At 44.0% G+C, this 16,814-nt stretch overlaps 1 pseudogene; it reads left to right on the top strand.

Moving 5' to 3' along the window:
• The first annotated feature begins 8,232 nt into the window (after nucleotides 1-8,232).
• Nucleotides 8,233-12,540, top strand: LOC139261297 (dendritic cell-specific transmembrane protein-like; annotated as a pseudogene).
• The last annotated feature ends 4,274 nt before the right edge of the window (nucleotides 12,541-16,814 follow it).

The following is a 16,814-nucleotide window of genomic DNA, read 5'->3' as shown; positions in this document are numbered from 1 at the left end:
TCATATATCCGCAGCATAACTAAGTCCGCTTATTTCCACCTCCGTAACATTACCAGTCTTCGCCCTTGCCTCTGCTCATCCGCTGCTGAAGCCCTCATATTTGCTGAGCAGCCTTTGTTACCTCTAAACTTGGCTATTCCAACGCACTCCTGGCTGGCCGCCCACATTCTACTCTATGTAAACTAGAGGTGATCCAAAACTCGGCAGCCCATGTCCTAACTCGCACCAAGTCCCGCTCACCCATCATCCCTGTGCGCACTGACTTACATTGGCTCCTGGTTAAGCAACGCCTTGATTTCAAAATTCTCATCCTTGTTTTCAAATCCTTCCATGGCCTCACCCCTCCCTATCTCTGTAATCTCCTCCAGCCCCCTCCTCTAATTCTGCCTCTTCAGCATCCCTGATTATAATGCTCAACCATTGGTGGCCATTCCTTCCATTGCCTAGGCCACAAGCTCTGGAACTCCCTGCCTAAACCTCTCCACCTCTCTACCTCCCTTTTGTCCTTCAAGACGCTCCTTAAGACCTACCTCTTTGACCAAGCTTTTGGTCACCTGCGTTAATTTCTACTCATGTGGCTTGGAGTCAAATTTTATATCTCATAATACTCCTGTGAAGCGCCTTGGGACATTTCACTACATTAAAGGCGCTATATAAATACAAGCTGTTGTTGTTGTTGTATTGCACAGATTGCCTCACTGCTTCTACTTCCATTTAAAGTTCTATACGTTCCCAGTAAGTTATTTTCAATAGGTTATTGAGAGCATATAAACACTGTAAAGAATTATATAACTCAAAAGCAACTCTCCCCGCTATTGCTCCTGGTAAATCAGTAAATACAAGGTTTTATATCAAGTAATGACAGTACAGAATTCTGCTGTTAAATTGCATCTTTTTTCTTAACTAGACCTGTTCTTTTAAGGCCACAAAGGATTGTGGAGATAGTGTTGCTGGAGTTTGGCAGCATTTGAGATGTATCAGCCTTGTGGAGGGAAACCTGCGGCTCGGCAGAACTGGGCGGTTTAGCTCATTGGTAGGTTCATGGTGTGTGTGAGGGGAGAGGGGGGCTACGAGCCTGACAGCACTGGATGGGAGACAGGTTTGTGAGTTTCTAAGAAGTTTGCGAGAGCACTGAATTCATTGTTTTGTGATTGGTTCCTGGACATGTGTCTGCCTCTCTTTGTGTCTAGCTCACAGCTGTCACAACTTAGAATGTTTCCATTTTCTAACTGTCAATAAAAACCCCGGTGATGTTAATCAAATATTATCTCTTTGCCTGGGAGCTTTTAAAATTCGTTTAATTTCTTTTTCTGAAATAAACTTAAATTATGATGAGCAAAGATATTCTCCAGCCCGTGTCTTTCTCCTTGTCTCCGTCTTTGCCTCTCTACCTCTCTCGCTCTGTGGCTAATGTTAGACTTCGACCTGAAATGAGTGCAATATTGGTGTAGTGGCCATGCAACCTGCCCAAAGCTGCAGGCACCCAGCAGAGGCTGAGCTGCAGCTTGCCTGTTGTATGAGGGATATTGGCTGACTCCCATACTGAGTCGGGCGGTCCTCAATAGAAACAAAAATCAGGAGAGATGTAAAACAGGCTGCCTATAACCATATTATTCACTAGCAGTACATATAGGGAAGGATGAACAGGCTGGGTCTCTTTTCTCTTGAAAAAAGACGGCTGAGGGGTGACCAAATTGAAGTTTTTACAATTATGAAAAGTTTTGATAGAATGGATACAGAGAGAATGTTTCCACTTGTGGGGACGAGCATAATATAAGGCCATCAATAGAAGATGGTCACCAAGAAATCCAATAGAGAATTCAGAAGTAACTTCTTTACCCAGAGAGTGGCGAGAATGTGGAACTCGCTACCACAGGGAGTGGTTGAAGTGAATAGTATAGATGCATTTGAGGGGAGGCTAGACAAGTATATGAGGGAGAAGGGAATAGAGGGTTATGCTGATAGATTTAGGTGAGGAAAGACAGGAGGAGGCTCGAGTGGAACATAAATGCCAGCATGGACTGGTTGGGCCGAATGGCCTGTTACTGGGCCATATATCCGATGTAATCCTATGTAAATCAGTTAACACTATTGCCAGAGTCAAAATCACACACACGCACACAAACACTCAAAATAAACTTTACCTCAATTCAATGGGCAAATTTAATAATGTTATTATGAAATATGTTATTTTTGATGTTTTTATTTTGTTTACAACCTTCCTTTAAGCATTTATAGGTTTCAATTACCCCCCAAAAAGAAAGCATTTGCATTTATAGAGGTCTTTCATGACCTCAGGATGACCCAAAGTACTTCACAATCAATTAAATACATTTGAAGTGTAGTCACTGTTGTAATGTAGGAAGACACAGCTGTCAATTTGTACACAGCACGCTCCCACAAACAGCAATTTCATAACGACCAGAACATTATTTGCTGGTGTTGATTGAGTGCTAAATATTGGCCAAGGAACCAGGAGACCTCCCATGCTCTTCTTCAAATGGTGCCATGGAATTTTTTATGTCCACCTGAGAGGGCAGACAGCGCCTCCGCGAAAAACGCAGCAACTCTGACAGTGCAGCGCTCCCTCAGAAAGCACATTTGGAAGCAAGTTTAACCTTACTCACTCAGCAGAAACCTGGCAAGTGGGCAGTTAAAATTATCCTGGCTCTTACCTGTCCGAAACCCTCCATGATCGCAATATCTGCAACTTTAACCTGCTCTCCTGAGCAGGCAGTAAGGACGCACGCCCGGAGCTAACAGGGTCCTTCTTTTCATATTCATGCTGCAGCCTGATGACATCATTGAGACCCGACTGTAATTTTAACTGAGGCCTGAGTGGGGAATCCACTGGGAGTTAAGTATCAGCCTAGATTATGTGTTCGTCTAGAAAGGAGTCTTGAAGCCGTGACCTTAGGTGAGAGTGCTCTGCTGAGCTGTGGCTGACAGAGAATAATTTGATAGCTTAATATTTTCCAAAAGCATTTTGACTGATTTTGTCTGGTTCAGGGACAGAAATCAGTGGGCCTTGCAAGAATTTACATCCATTAAAGTTAATACACATTAGCAATATGAATTTTGCAAAATATACTCATATATTGTCACTGTGTTGCATGGTTACAATGCTTGGGCTGACACACACAACTTAACTAAACATAGCAGACACACTGAACTATTAATAATCAATGGATCTTATCTGATATAGTTATAATCTGGCCTTCTACATCAGCACTAGATATGTAGCATTGGCACATGAACCCCACCTTTATCTTTATTCTTGCTCACTAATACAAAAATATTTGCTATCATGCAGTATATTCTCTTGCTATGGACACTATGGGGGCTAAGTTGGATAAACCCTGAAAACGGGCGTGGGGATCGCAATGCACGATTAACCCATGCTTGTTGTTTGAAATGCAGGCAACACGCCAACTTTATGCTGCCTGCTCATTTAAATGATTTCCGCATGCAGCCAGCATTAACCGCACTGTTCATTGGCTGCGCCCGTCAGCAGGGGGGGGGCCAATATTGTTCTTTGCTAGCACTACTTAAAGCTAGCCTGCACCTCTTGAAGGGGAGGTGCATTGTGACTGCTGAAGGTGCTGACGTCATTCCGATTAGTGCTGTACAACAAAGAACAATGGCTGACCATGGGAGAGAGTGGGCTCCAAGGTTTTCCGACGCTGCACTGGAGGCTTTGGTGGAGGAGATGGAAAGGAGGAAAGATGTCCTATGTCCGCAGGGAGCCAAGTAGGCTCTCCTGACACACACTCAGAAGGCAGTGGTATCAGATAGTCATGGATATTAATACCAGGAGTGAAGCCCCAAGGGTCCGGATGAAGTGCACCAAAAAGTTCAGTGACCTCATACAAGTGGTCACAGTCAGTGAATGCATCTTCAAATGCCATATCCCACCAACTGCACCACTAGCCTCAGCCACGGCTCAAATCACCACACCCCCCATCACTCACCTACCAACAATCTCTATCAATCAGGACTCCTACGTAACATTCATAGCTTCACTTCACTCTCACACACTTAGCTCTGCTGCAAGCCTCACACCCACATCTCATAGCTTGCACACACTGCCAGCTATTCAGATGGTGCAGCCTGCAGCTGGACCTTCTTGGTGCAGAGCTGCTCGAGGTTGTCCTGCAAGGCCATCTGCAGTGTCCCCAATGAAAGTCAGTGGCCTTCCACCAGCCATGCTGCAGCCACTGGGGTAGCACTGCGTAGGAGCACTAGGACAGGCAAAGGCACACAGAATACAGGCACTAAGGGAATGCACAAGGGTCATGAGTTTACAGTTGTATGCAACATGGTATGATTTAATTTATAAATTTGGTTTGGAATGTGTATTTTGTGTTGGGTTTTATTTTTGTATTGTAGCGAAGCGGATGATGTGATGGTCAGTGACAGAGGAAAGGTAAGGTATGGGATTGTTGGTGAATGGGGAATTGGGATTAAGGTTACTGGTATTACATTTGAATTAGTTCTTCGCGTACAACCCTGTCAGAAAGGGGCTGTCTAGGTTGCAGCCTCCCTTGCTCCTCTTCCGCTTCCTCCTCTTCCTACTTCTTCTCTCCTCCCCCTCATGCTCCTTCTCCTCAGCTTCTCACCTGATAGGTGGTGTCAAGGGTTGTCCCCTTCCAATGGCCAGGTTGTGCAGCATTCAGCATACTACCACAAATCTTGAGACCTGCTCAGCGGAGTACTGCAGGGCTCCTCCAGAGCAGTCCAGGTAGCGAAATTGCTGCTTCAGCTCGACAATGATCTGCTCTATCAGATGTCTTGTGACAGCATGGCTCTCATTGTATGCATGGGGAAGCCTGTAAATCCTGCAATCCCCCATGCTCATCCAACTGCTTCTCTCTGGCAAGAGGGAATGAAATGAAGTTATCTATCTTTGAAGAGAGAGCCTCAGTGAGTTCCGTTATGCAGCAGTGCACTGCAAGCTGTGAGATGTTGCGAATATCTCCAGCAGAAGCCTGGAAGGAGCCAGACGCATAAAGTTTCAGAGTCACGGTCACCTTCACAGCTGCCGACAATGCTGTCCTTGCCCTGCTCTGAGGTTGCAGTTGTGGCTGCAGCACAGGGCGGATTACAGTGAGGAAATCCTTACTGAAGCACAGTCGTCTCACACATTGTTCCTCGCTGAAGTTCAGGCAGGACATTTGCTCCCTGAACACCCTGGACAGATATAGCCTCCTGCTGAGAGTCCTTCTCCCCCCTGCCCCACCTTGTCTCCCCCCCGCCCCCCTCACTAGGGGAGGGCAGCAGCAGCCAAGTCCATAGCACCATGGGTGGCTCTGCTGCACAGGAGGGCAGGAAAAAGAGTGGAAGAGCTATAGTGGTAGGGGATTATATGGTAAGGGGAATGGATAGATATTTCTGCAGCTGCAATCGAGACTCCAGGATGGTATGTTGCCTCCCTGGTGCAAGGGTCAAGGATGTCTCGGAGTGTGTGCAGGACCTTCTGAAAAGGGAGGGTCAACAGTCAGTTGTCCTGGTGCACATAGGTACCAACGATATAGGTAAAAAACGGGATGAGGTCCTACAAGCTGAATTTAGGGAGCTAGGAGTTAAATTAAAAAGTAGGACCTCAAAGGTAGTAATCTCAGGATTGCTACCAGTGCCATGTGCTAGTCAGAGTAGAAATAGCAGGAAAGCTCAGATGAATACATGGCTTGAGGAGTGGTGCAGAAGGGAGGGATTGAAATTCCTGGGACATTGGAACAGGTTCTGGGGGAGGTGAGATCAGTACAAACCGGACGGTCTGCACCTGGGCAGGACCGGAACCAATGCCGAGGAGGAGCGTTTGCTAGTGCTGTTGGGGAGGAGTTAAACTAATATGGCAGGGAGATGGGAACCTATGCAGGGAGACAGAGGGAAGTAGAATGGGGGCAGAAGCAAAAGATAGAAAGAAGAAAAGTAAAAGTGGAGGGCAGAGAAACCCAAGGCAAAAATCAAAATGGGCCACATTACAGCAAAATTCTAAAGGGGCAAAGTGTGTTAAAAAGATAAGCCTGAAGGCTCTGTGCCTCAATGAGAGGCATATTTGTAATAAGGTGAACTAATTAACAGGCAGCAATTAATGAATATGATATAATTGACATCACAGAGACATGGTTCCAGGGTGACCAAGGTTGGGAACTCAACATCCAGGGGTATTGAACATTCAGGAAGGATAGACAGAAAGGAAAAGGAGGTGTGGGAGCATTGCTGGTTAAAGAGGAAATTAACGCAATAGTAAGGAAGGACATTAGCTTGGATGATGTGGAATCTGTATGGGTGGAGCTGCGGAATACCAAAGGGCAGAAAACGCTGGTGGGAGTTGTGTACAGGCCACCAAACATTACTAGTAAGGTTGGGGACAGCATCAAACAAGAAATTAGGGATGCGTGCAATCAAGGTACAGCAGTTATCATGGGCAACTTTAATCTACATATGGATTGGGCTAACCAAACTGGTAGCAATACGGTGGAGGAGGAGTTCCTGGAATGTATTAGTGATGGATTTCTAGACCAATATGTCGAGGAACCAACAAGAGGGCTGGCCGTCCTAGACTGGGTGATGTGTAATGAGAAAGGACTAATTAGCAATCTTGTTGTGCGAGGCCCCTTGGGGAAGAGTGACCATAATATGGTAGAATTCTTTATTAAGATGGAGAGTGACATAGTTAATTCAGAGACTAGGGTCCTGAACTTAAGGAAAGGTAACTTCGATGATATAAGACATGAATTAGCTAGAATAGACTGGCAAATGATACTTAAACGGTTGACGGTGGATAGGCAATGGCAAATATTTAAAGAGCACATGGATGAATTTCAACAATTGTACATCCCTGTCTGAAGTAAAAATAAAATGGGGAAGGTGGTTCAACCGTGGCTAACAAGGGAAATTAAGGATAGTGTTAAATCCAAGGAAGAGGCATATAAATTGGCCAGAAAAAGCAGCAAACCTGAGGACTGGGAGAAATTTAGAATTCAGCAGAGGAGGATAAAGGATTTAATTAGAAGGGGGAAAATGAAGTCTGAGAGGAAGATTGCTGGGAACATAAAAACTGACTGCAAAAGCTTCTATAGATATGTGAAGAGAAAAGGATTAGTGAAAGCAAACATAGGTCCCTTGCAGTCAGATTCAGGTGTATTTGTAATGGGGAACAAAGAAATGGCAGACCAGCTGAACAAATACTTTGGTTCTGTCTTCACGAAGGAAGACACAAATAACCTTCCGGAGGGTCTAGTGAGAAGGAGGAACAGAAGGAAAACCTTATTAGGTGGGAAATTGTGTTAGGGAAATTGATGGGATTGAAGGCCGATAAATCCCCGGGGCCTGATAGTCTGCATCCCAGAGTACTTAAGGAAGTGGTCCTAGAAATAGTGGATGCATTGGTGATCATTTTCCAACAGTCTATCGACTCTGGATCAGTTCCTATGGATTGGAGGGTAGCTAATGTAACACCACTTTTTAAAAAAGGAGGGAGAGAAAACCGGGAATTATAGACGGGTTAGCTTGACATCAGTAGTGGGGAAAATGTTGGAATCAATTATTAAAATGAAATAGCAGCACATTTGGAAAGCAGTGACAGGATCGTTCCAAGTCAGCATGGAATTATGAAAGGGAAATCGTGCTTGACAAATTTTCTGGAATTTTTTGAGGATGTAACTAGTAGAGTGGTCAAGGGAGAACCAATGAATGTGGTGTATTTGGAATTTCAAAGGCTTTTGACAAGGTCCCACACAAGAGATTAGAGTTCAAAATTAAAGCACATGGTATTGGGGTAATGTACTGATGTGGATAGAGAACTGGTTGGCAGACAGGAAGCAGAGAGTTGGGATAAATGGGTCCTTTCAGAATGGCAGGCAGTGACTAGTGGGGTGCCGCAGGGCTCAGTGCTGGGACCCCAGATATTTACAATATACATTAATGATTTAGATGAAGGAATTGAGTGTAATATCTCCAAGTTTGCAGATGATACTAAGCTGGGTGGCAGTGTGAGCTGTGAGGAGGATGCTAAGAGGCTGCAGGGTGACTTGGAAAGGTTAGGTGAGTGGGCAAATGCATGGCAGATGCAGTATAATGTGGATAAATGTGAGGTTATCCACTTTGGTGGCAAAAACACGAAGACAGAATATTATCTGAATGGCGGCAGATTAGGAAAAGGGGAGGTGCAATGAATCTTTGGTGTCATATTGCATCAGTCATTGAAATTTGGCTTGCAGGTATAGCATGGCGGTGAAGAAGGCAAATGGTATGTTGGCCTTCATAGCTAGGGGATTTGAGTATCGGAGCAAGGAGGTCTTACTGCAGTTGTATAGGGCCTTGGTGAGGCCTCACCTTGAATATTGTGTTCAGTTTTGGTCTCCTAATCTGAGGAAGGACATTCTTGCTATTGAGGGAGTGCAGCAAAGGTTCACCAGACTGATTCCCGGGATGGCAGGACTGACATATGAGGAGAGACTGGATCGACTGGGCCTGCATTCACTGGAGTTTAGAAGGATGAGAGGGGATCTTATAGAAACATTTAAAATTCTGACGGAACTGGACAGGTTAGATGGAGGAAGAATGTTCCCGATGTTGGGGAAGTCCAGAACTAGAGGACATAGTCTAAGGATAAGGGGTGAGCCATTTCGGACTGAGATGAGGAGAAACTTCTTCACTCAGAGAGTTGTTAACCTGTGGAATTTCCTGCCGCAGAGAGTTGTTGATGCCAGTTCATTGGATATATTCAAGAGGGAGTTAGATATGCCCTTACGGCTAAATGGATTAAGGGGTATGGAGAGAAAGCAGGAAAGGGGTACTGAGGTGAATGATCAGCCATGATCTTATGGAATGCTGGTGCAGGCTCAAAGGGCCGAATGGCCTAGTCCTGCACCTAATTTCTATGTTTCTATGTTTCTTGCAGCTTGTCCTGCTCTACGTAGCCTCTGTTCATTCTCAAAGTCGTACACTATTTCAAAAGGAATGTTTACTAGTGCACCAATGTCTGGGAGCAACTGGTTTGTGCTGAAGCCTTGAAGTCCACAAAAAGTCCTTCAGCACGTGCCACTCCCTGTGGACCTTTGAAACTTGAAACAACTATGGAATGCATCAAAAATGTGTAGAATTGTAGTCACAGCCAGAAGAAATCAACCAGCAACTAACCTTTAAGTAGTTGATGATCCCTTTAAATAGCACTGGTGAGGGGTCCTTTCTGTGCTGAACACATGTTCAGCTGTGCGAGGTTAAAAGAGGACAAAGGTTGAAGTGGAGAGCTAGAAATGGCTGATTGACATCACGATCTGGATGCTCTACATACGTTCGGCAGAAGTTAAATACATGCGCGCTAACGTCTGCACCAAGATGGCGTCCAGAGCGCTTTACGGACACCAGTTTGGAACTTGAAGCGCACTCATAGTGCCCAAAAAACGGGTGCTGCCAAGCCCAATTTTTCACCCTATAACTTTTTATAATGTGATTTTTGTTGGATTTACAGAGAACAGTATTCGAACAAAAATGCCTCTGCTCAAGAAAATAACACAGCAGTCAGCAATTCTTTGGGGCCTGTTTGCATCAGGGCAAATGTTCAGTTTGAGGAACATTCTGTCCCTGATCTCACTCTGTCTCCTAATGGGACTGGGGGCCAGTGGCATCCTCTACGTCAGCTTGCGAGCATTGCGATGCAGCCTCTCAGTGACTCTGATAGTGTGCGGAACCTTTGCTGCCGTCACTCCTGCAGCTTTGTTTCTTTCAAAGTATCTGAGATGCTTCACTCTGATTTTCCTCATTTCATGCGGAACGCAATGCTCTGATAACAGCTGGCACTGGGGTAGTGCTCTTCAACTGTGCCCAAAACAATTTTCTCAATATAAGAGGATTGGCACAGTGCATTGTCTGCCACCTGGAGAATAAGCTCTCCTCGATCAAAGATCTTTTGGAAAAATGTATTCAAGTAATTAAATGGTTATCCAAATACATACAGGAGAACACAAAAACATGTTTAAGATTCATCTTCCCGCTGCAACACAGAAAATAGATGAAGATCTACAAAACCATCTCAATGCAACCAGACATCACCAGGAGAAGCTTGGTCATCATATAATATCAAGCTTTACACTGTGCTCCTGGTCTCCGAAGGTTCCTTGGCCATATTTAGTGTTTTGCTGGTCTTAGTATCCACTGGACTCTACATCAGAAAGTATGTGCACAAAGTTGAATTCGAAAATGTATTCATTACAAAACAGTTTGTGGAGTTGGATGAAAAAAAAAGCAGCCAAGGGAATCCTCCATTGCTTCCGCTAACAAAAAAGGAGAAGAATCGTTTCCTAAAGGCCCCATCACTGCACTGAACGGCAAAGGAACGGACAATCATGCTGAAATTCTTTACTCCTTTTCTGCCAACTTACTTATTTGGGCAATAATTACAGTGACCAATTATGGACTGTACCTGTTCATTTCTTCAATAAGAATTAATTTTGTGTCTCTACCTAAAATGAACCTTAGTTTGTCATCACAAGTACTTCTAGAACAATTCTTATACAGAATCATAGAAATTTACAGCACGGAAGGAAGCCATTTCGGCCCATCATGTCCGTGCCGGCCGACAAAGAGATATCCAGCCTAATCCCATTTTCCAGCTCTTGGTCCGTAGCCCTGTAGGTTACAGCACTTCAAGTGCATATCCAAGTACTTTTTAAACGTGGTGAGGGTTTCTGCCTCTACCACCCTTTCAGGCAGTGAGTGCCAGACCCCCACCACCCTCCGGGTGAATGAATTTCCCCTCAAATCCCCTCTAAACCTCCTACCAATTACTTTAAATCGATGCCCCTGGTTGTTGACCTCTCTGCTAAGGGAAAGAGGTACTGCCAACTCATTCTATCTAGGCCCCTCATAATTTTATACATCACAATACGGTCTCCCCTCACTGTTCCAAAGAAAACATCCAATCTTTCCTCATAGCTAAAATTCTCCAGTCCAGGCAACATCCTCGTAAATCTCCTCTGTACCATCTCTAGCGCAATCACATCTTTCGTGTAATGCACTGACCAGAACTGCTGTGGCCTAACTAGTTTTTCATACAATTCGAGCATAACCTCCCCGCTCTTGTATTCTGTGTCTCAGTTAATAAAGGCAAGTATTCCACATGCCTTCTTAACCACCTTATCTACTTGGCCTGCTACCTTCAAGGATATGTGGACAATCACTCAAGGTCCCTTTGTTCCTCTACACTTCTCAGTGTCCTACCATTTAATGTGTATTCCCTTACCCTGTTAGCCCTCTCCAAATGCATTACCTCACACTTCTCCAGATTGTATTCAATTTGCAACTGTTCTGCCCACCTGACCAGTTCATTGATATCTTCCTGCAGTCCAGAGCTTTCTTCTTCATTATCAACCACACATCCGATTTTAGTATCATCTGTAAACATCTTAATCATATCCCTGACATTCAAGTCTAAATCATTGATATATAACCACAAAAAGCAAGAGACCTAGTACTGAGCCCTGTGGAATCCCACGAGAAACTGCCTTCCAGTCACAAAAACAACCATCAACCATTGCCCTTTGCTTCCTGTCTCTGAGCCAATTTGGATCCAACTTGCCACTTTGCCCTGGGTCCCATGGGCTTTTACATTCGTGACCAGTCTGCCATCTGGGACCTTAACAAAAGCTTTGCTAAAATTCACATCCAGCATAGGCAGTTCCTCGGAATCGAGGAAGACTTGCTTCCACTCCTGAAGTGAGTTCTTTGGTGGCTGAACAGTCCAATACGAGAGCCACAGAGCCTGTCACAGGTGGCCATATACATTACATCAAACGCATGACCTTCATTGATGCTCCTTGTTACCTCCTTCAAAAATGCAATCAAGTTAGTCAGACACGACCTTCCCTTAACAAATTCATGCTGACTGTCCTTGATTAATCCGTGTCTTTCTAAATGAAGATTTATCCTGTCCCTCAGAATTTTTTCCAATAATTTTCCCACCACCGAGGTTAAGCTGAATGGCCTGTAATTACTCAGTCTATCCCTTTCTCCCTTTTTAAACAACGGTACAATGATAGCAGTCCTCTGGCACCGCCCCTGTAGCCAGAGAGGATTGGAAAATGATGGTCAGAGCCTCTACTATTTCCTCTCTTACTTCTCTTAAAAGCCTGGGATACATTTCATCTGGGCGTCGGGATTTATCCACTTTCAAAGCTGTTAAACCCCTTAATACCTCCTTTCTCATTATGTTTATTTAATCTAATATTTCACATTCCTCCTCCCCAATTGCAATGTCTGCATCGCCCCTCTCTTTTATGAAAACAAGCGTAAAGTATTCATTAAGAATCATACCCACGTCTTCTGCCTCCACACACAGATTTCCTTTATGGTCTCTAATAGGCCCTGCTCTTTCTTTAGTTATTCTCTTGCTCTTAATGTATTTATAAAACATCTTTGGGTTTTCCTTGATTTTACTTGCCAAAAAATGTTCCTGCTCTCTCTTTGCTTTCCTAATTTCCTTTTTAATTGTACCCCTGCACTTTCTGTACTCCTCTAGAGTTTCTGCAGAACTAAGCCCTCGGTATCTGTCTTAAGCCTCTCTTTTTTTTCTTTATCTTACTCTGTATATCCCTTGACAGGGGGCTCTAGATTGGTTAGCCCCACCCTTTTTCTCTAAGGGAACATACTTGCTCTGAACCCTCAGGATCTCCTCCTTGAATGCCTTCCACTGCTCGGACACTGATTTACCTTTGGCTAAATCACCTCTTAACTTGATAAAATTGGCTTTACCCCAATTGATCATTTTTATTCCTGGCCTATCTTCCATTACTACCCTAAATCTAACTGAATTATGATCACTATCACCGATATGCTCTCCTACTGATACCCCTTCCATCTGCCCAGCTTCATTCCCTAACACTAAGTCCAGAACCCCACCCTCCCTTGTTGGGCTTGCTATGCACTGGCTAAAAACGTTCTCCTGAATGCATTTTAAGAATTCCGCACATACCATTCTCACTAATTTTATCCCAGCTAATATTAGGGTAGTTAAAATCCCCTACTATTACTGCCCTATAGTTTTTGCACTTCTCAGAAATTTGCCGACATATTTGCTCTTCTATCTCCCTCTGACTGTTTGGGAGTCTATAGTACACTCCCAGCAGTGTAATCGCCTTTTTTTTTCAATTCAACCCATATGGCCTAATTTGATGATCATTCTGTAATTGTTTCTTTAATCAATTCTGCGACTTCCCCTCTTTTTTTACCCCCTCTCTATCCATTCAGAAAACCCTGTAACCAGGAATGTTGAGCTGCATACCTGCCCTTCTTTCAGCCATGTCTCAGTAATAGCTACAATATCATACTCCCAAGTGTCTATCTGTGCTCTCAGCTCATCTGCCTTATTCCCTATACTCTTGCATGCCCTATACATTTTGTGCTGCAATTAGTTCAAATATGTATTATGAAAATAATAATGTATTTAATTTTTTCGGTTTGTAATATGAATAACACCCACCAAAGCAGCTGAACCAGTGGTTCTGTGGGTGAATGTCTCATGCTCTTTAGAGAGGGAGCCAAACCAGTCTGGAAGGTCACCAGTTCAATCCCTAGTCTGTACTAAATTATTTTATCTCAGACAAGTAATGAAAAAGCTACAAGTGGCCTATATAAGCTGGAAAGAGGAAAGTCAGTCAGTGTTCCTTCAGAGAAGATTCACTCGGTTGATTCCTAAGATGAAAGGATTGTCTTATGAGGAAAGGTTGAGCAGGTTGGGCCTGTACTCATTAATTAGAGTTTAGAAGAATGAGAGGTGATCTTATTGAAACATATAAGATTCTGAGGGGGCTTGACAGGGTAGATGCAGAGGATGTTTCTCCTCGTGGGGGAATCCAGAATTTGGGGGCATAGTTTCAGAATCAGGGGTCGCCCATTTAAGATGGAGATGAGGAGGAGTTTCTTCTCTCAGAGGGTTGTGAATCTTTGGAATTCTCTACCCCAGAGAGCTGTGGAGGCTGGGTCATTGAATATATTCAAGGCAGAAATAGACAGTTTTTGAGCTATAATGGAGTCAAGGGTTATGGGGAGAGGGCAGGGAAGTGGAGTTGAAGCCAAGATCAGATGAGCCATCTTATTGAATGGCGGAGTAGTGTAAGGGGTGGTCCCGGGGGTCAGGTTCACCTCTGACCTACTTGAGCGGTTCGAATCACTCCCTAATCTGAGGAAAGGCGTTCTTGCTATTGAGGGAGTGCAGCGAAGGTTCACCAGACTGATTCCCGGGATGGCTGGAATGACATATGAGGAGAGACTGGATCAACTGGGCCTTTATACATTGGAGTTTAGAAGGATGAGAGGGGATCTGATAGAAACATATCAGATTCTGACCGGACGGGACAGGTTAGATGCGGGTAGAATGTTCCCAATGTTGGGGAAGTCCAGAACCAGGGGACACAGTCTTAGGATAAGTGGTAGGCCATTTAAGACTGAGATGAGGAGAAACTTCTTCACTCAGAGAGTTGTTAACCTGTGGAATTCCCTGCTGCAGAGAGTTGTTGATGACAGTTCATTGGGTATATTCAAGAGAGAATTAGATATGGCCCTTACGGCTAAGGTGATCAAGGGATATGGAGAGAAAGCAGGAAAGGGGTACTGAGGGAATGATCAGCCATGATCTTATTGAATGGTGGTGCAGGCTCGAAGGGCCGAATTGCCTACTTCTGCACCTATTTTCAATGTTTCTATGTTTCCCACTCCCTTAGGTTCTAGACTCTGGATTTATCTGGGGAAATGTGATAAAATGCAAAAGACCACTGGTTTTGTGCAAAAGAACTTTGATTTTATTGAGGATAAGAAAATATGTCACACTTATAATTACACTAATAAAGAACAGTACATCACACATTCAAAGGGGTTGCAATGAAAATTACACCTCCTACCTCCCAAATACCTAATACTGACTAGGTTAGACTCCAGGGACTATGCTTACCAATCCTTTCTGGTCAGTTAGCGGTAGTTCGCGATTTCGGGGTTCATTGGATTCTGTAGGTTCTGCTTGCCATACCCCAAACATCGGAAAGGACTTCTTACTGCGCAATCTTCAGTTGGGTTGAGTCCGCTGATGCAATAGGGCGTGTTTTGGACATGTGGGGTAAGTACCCATTTTCTTTCGTTAGAAATAGGTTTCAAAGTCCTTTTAGGTAACGTTTCCACCTATTGGTAGTCAGGCCTAGATTGTAGAGTAGAAACTTTCGATTCTTCGGTTTCTTCCTTGTGAAGTTTTGTTTCGGGGTTGGTCGATCGGAGTAGTTTTAGTAGCACCATGTTGGTTGTAGTTGGTTGCTGTTACAATGGTGATGTTCTTCCTTCCTTTTCGATTTCAGGACGTCGAGGTTGGAGAAGGTAGTTTACAACTGTCGCATTGGTTTCGCTTCCTTCTTGATGGCATAGGCATAGTATGGCATACCCTTTGTTAAAACAGGGGTCAGTTATACTGTAGGAGCTGTCCTAATCTTCTCGCCAAATCAGACCAAAATGCTTTGTTTAATTTTGGCAGGCTCGACATTTCTTTGTAATATTTTGGCGGGTTTGTTAAAAGTTAACATGTCTTGGGTGGGTTGATCTTCTAAATCTGTTTCTTGATGGAAATATTAGCTTGGTAAACGCAATGTTCTTTGTGCTTGGTTTTTGCATGCAGGCTGGAGTGGGCCTTTTGTTTTTATGCATAGGCTGAAAATGGCTTTCCAGGTTCAGATTGATGGCTGGCCATCCCTGAGTTAATTGTTGCAATGTTAATGTCTCTTGTGGAGAAGGGTTTTCGAGTATCCATTTTCCAGACAATTTACATTAGTTTCAATACCCCAGACAGTTTCAATAATCAAACTGGCTTCTTTAGTTCTCTAGACCTGCCCACAGACTTAATTTGTCTTGTAGAATCCCAAATTTGATTCAAGTTCGTAGTTTCTTCCATGAGCATTTTAGGACTTCAAACTTTCTGGTAGCTAGTTACAAATTAAATTTCCTTTCCAATGAGTCCAAACACTGTGGGGGGGTTTCCCAAGAATTTTGCCCTTCTCTTACAGAAGGCTTGAGGGTCCAAATGGCCTACTCTTGCTCCTATTTCTTATGTTTGTATGCTCATTTCAATATCTAGTGACCCAACCGGAATGTATGTGTGTGCGCATGGCACACATGTGCATGGATGTTGATCGAGAGCAGGATAGGACTCAGCTGTGATGTTTGCACCCCCTCCCCCCCCACCCTCTGTTAAAAGCCTACAAACTATCACATAAAGAATGGTTACTTGGGTCTCTGAAAAGTGCCAGGCTTGTTGAGCTTAATGACCTTTACCTGTTCCTATGCAATTGTTATGTTAAGTAGAAACTTTACTGGGATGAGCACATTATAATCAATGGGGGTAAATGTAACCTTTGACAATAGTGTACAATGATTGATGTCGGATCAGCTGTTCGTTGCACACCCCTCCCAATTTTCATAGTAATGGGCGGTCGATCGATATCAGTCGTTTTACACCGTTGCCACAAGTGTAAATTATACCGCCCCCTCCCCCACCCCAGGTGTTTAAATGAGAACTAAAATCCTGAATAGTTGCTAAGCAATCCACCATTTATATTAGAAACTGGAATCATTTGCAGTCAGATGTGTAATGCTCTTCACATATCCATAACCGCTATTGCTCCTTCTTTAACTTACTGTTAACATCCTAATGGCCAAGAGAAACAGTGGCCCCAATTGTAATGGGGATGGTGGGTGGCACGGGAGCGCTGTGTGCGAGCTCTGAAGGGGGTGGAGCCATGCACGTCAAGGCCCGGCTGATTTTAATAACCAGGCCT

Source organism: Pristiophorus japonicus, chromosome 1, assembly GCF_044704955.1.
Source record: "Pristiophorus japonicus isolate sPriJap1 chromosome 1, sPriJap1.hap1, whole genome shotgun sequence".
Taxonomy (NCBI): Eukaryota; Metazoa; Chordata; class Chondrichthyes; family Pristiophoridae; genus Pristiophorus; species Pristiophorus japonicus.
The sequence above is the reverse complement of the archived record's forward strand: the minus strand, read 5'-3'. Positions and strand labels throughout refer to the sequence as shown.